The sequence below is a fragment of the Scleropages formosus genome, chromosome 5 (assembly GCF_900964775.1).
Source record: "Scleropages formosus chromosome 5, fSclFor1.1, whole genome shotgun sequence".
Classification (NCBI taxonomy): Eukaryota; Metazoa; Chordata; class Actinopteri; order Osteoglossiformes; family Osteoglossidae; genus Scleropages; species Scleropages formosus.
Genome location: NC_041810.1, coordinates 35870109 through 35873394, shown reverse-complemented (window position 1 = coordinate 35873394; position 3286 = coordinate 35870109).

Below are 3286 nucleotides of genomic sequence, written 5' to 3'. Positions count from 1 at the left end.
CGAGCGCCTGGTAGCCGGACAGCCCACATAACCTGGCCGGGCTCAGCCCGAAAAGACATCGTGGGGGGGCCATGTGGGCCCACCACCTGCAAGGTCCATTATGGGAGTCGGGTGCAAAGTGTACCAGGCTGCGGGCAGGGGCGGGATGGTGCATGGCGTCGCAGCCCCTCGTGACAGAAACTGGCTCTTGGTACTTGGAATGTTACCTCACTTGGGGGGAAGGAGCCGGAACGGGTGCGGGAGGTTGAGAAATACCAACTAGATATAGTTGTGCTCACCTCCACTCAGAGTGTTGGCTCTGGAACCAAACTCCTTGATAGGGAGTTGAGTCCTGAGTCTCTCTCCTACTCAGGAGTTGCACGGGGTGAGAGGTGCCGGGCGGGAGTAGGGATACTCACAAGCCTCCGGCTGGCTGCCATACAGTTGGAGTTTGTCCTGGTGGACAAGAGAGTCACCTCAATGCGACTTAAGCTTGGAGAGGAAAACTTTGACTGTTGTGTGTGCTTATGCACCAAACAGCAGTTCGGAATATTCAACCTTCTTGGAGAGAATGGGTGAGGTTCTGGACAGGGCTCCACCTACAGACTCCCTAGTCCTTTGGATTGGGGGACTTCAACACTCACATTGGCAATGACTGAGAAATCTGGCAGGGGGTGATTGGGAAGAACGGCTTGCCCGATCTGAACCCGAATGGTGAAATGTTATTGAACTTCTGTGCTAGCCATGCTTTGTCCATAACAAACACCATGCTTGAACACAAGGATGCTCATAAGTGTATTTGGTACCAGAGCTCCTTGGGTCAAAGGTCAATGATCGACTTTGTAGTCATTCCATCTGACTTGAGGCCACATAAGATCTCACCTGGCCTCACAACACATCACATCTGGTAAAGAAATCACATCAGCGTCTGCATTTCTTGAGAAGGGTGAGGAAATTTGACATGCCAAGCCGAATCCTCAGAAGCTTCTATAGGCGTGCAATCGAGAGCATCCTCACCAGCTCTATCACAGTCTGGTTTGGAAGCTGCACAGTACAGGACCATAAGGTGCTACAACCAGTGGTGAAAGCTGCTCAAACCATCTCTGGAACGTCCTTACCATCACTGGAGAGCCTATACCAGGCCAGAACCATCAGAAGAGCCATTAACATCATCAAGGACAATAGTCACCCCCAGCACAGCCTTTTCACACCCTTACCATCAGGCAGATGCTACAGGAGTGTTAAAGGCAGAACTTCAAGGTTGAAAAACAGTTTTTACCCACAGGCCATCAGGCTTGTGAATGACACCCATCCACTGTCTTTCCACCCATCACGGCAGACACAGATTACCCTCTGAGCCGGAGAGGTGTCAACTACCCCCGTCCCTCCTACATGCACATACACATCTACAACGCCAATAACATCAGAGACCACAGACTACCTCTGCATACCTTGCGTACACAAATACACACCCCCTTTCAACTGCGAATTGACCCAATCTACCTCTGCAGGACTTTGCACATGTACGACTTCCATGTTTACATTGCGCACTGCACACTTTATATATGTATATAACCTCATTTCTTGGATTTTTGCACTAAAAGTAATCTTAGTAATTTTTGTAACTTGCTACCTTGCACTAATAGTATTTTTTCTAAATTTGTGATTTACGCCCTGTGTTTTCCTTGTGTTTTTCTTTCCTTATGTCCTTATAATTTATGTTATAGGCTGCTGAGAGGATTCACAGAGTAAGAATCTCATTGTACGGTGTAATGAACTGTTTACTGTACACATGACTGAATGTTCTGGACACTCGGGTGAAGAGAGGTGCTGAGCTGTCAACCGATCACCTTCTGGTGGTGACTTGGATCAGATGGCGGGGAAAACTGATGTACAGACCTGGTAGGCCTAGACGTTTAACAAGGGTGTGCTGAGAACGACTGTCGGAGGACCTTCTCCAGAATGGTTTTAACTCGCACCTCCGGGAGAGCTTCTCCCATGTCCCGGAGGACGTAGGGGACATGGAGTCTGAATGGACCCTGTTCAAAACCTCCATTGTGGAAGCAGCCAGGCACAGCTGTGGTCAAAAGCCTCTTGGTGCCAGCCAGGGCGGTAACCCGAGAACCAGCTGGTAGACACCAGTGGTGAGGGAAGTCATCAAGCTGAAGAAGGAGGCCTTTAGGGCCTGGTGGCTCTGGGGACTCCTGACTCATCAGACAGGTACCGGCAGGTGAAAAAGACAGCAGCGGCTGCGGTTGCAGAAGCAAAATCCGGGGCATGGGAGGAGTTTGGAGGGGCCATGGAAAACGACTATCGGTCGACTTCAAAGAGGTTCTGGTGAACTATCCGGCAGCTCAGAAGGGGTCGGAGGAGTTTCGCTCACGCTGTGTTCAGCAGGAGTGTAGAAAATCTGACCTCTGATGAGGACATTGTTGGGAGGTGGAAGGAGCACTTTGAAGAACTCTTAAACCCAAGTGATATGCCTCCCTTACAGGAGTCAGGGCCTGAGGTCCAGTTCCCTGGTGGAAGTCACTGAGGTAGTTGGGAAGCTCCACAGTGGCAAAGCACAGGGGGTGGATGAGATCCGCCTGGAACTGCTTAAGGCCCTGGATGTTGCAGGGCTGTCATGGTTGACACGCCTCTGCAATGTTGCATGGACCTCAGGGACAGTGCCTTTGGAGTGGCAAACTGGGGTGGTGGTCCCTATCTTTAAGAAAGGGGACCGGAGAGTGTGTGCCAACTACTGGGGCATCACACTTCTCAGCCTCCTTGGGAAAGTCTATGCCAGGGTGCTGGAGAGGAGGCTCCGGCCGATAGTTGAACCTCAGACTGAAGAGGAACAATGCAGATTCTATCCTTGCTGTGGAACAGTGGACCAGCTTTTTACCCTCTCACAGATAACTGAGGGAGTATTGGAGTTCGCTAATCCAGTCTACATGTGTTTTGTGACTTGGAGAAGGCCTACAACTGTATATCCAAAGAAATGCTGTGGGAGATGCTTCGGAAGCATGGGGTACCGGGGCCACTACTGCAGGCCATTTGGTCCTTGTACATACGGAGCGAAAGCTGTATCTGCGTACTCGGCATTAAGTCAAGCCCATTCAATGTAGGTGTTGGACTCTGCCAAGGTTGTGCCTTGTCTCCACTCCTGTTTGTGGTTTTCATGGACAGGATATCAAGGTGCAGTCGAGGCCAAGAGGGCATTCTGTGTGGGAGTTAGAAAGTTACGTCTCTGCTTTTTGCAGATGATGTTGTCCTTTTGGCACCGTCACATGGTTGCCTCCAACACGCACTGGAACGGTTTGCA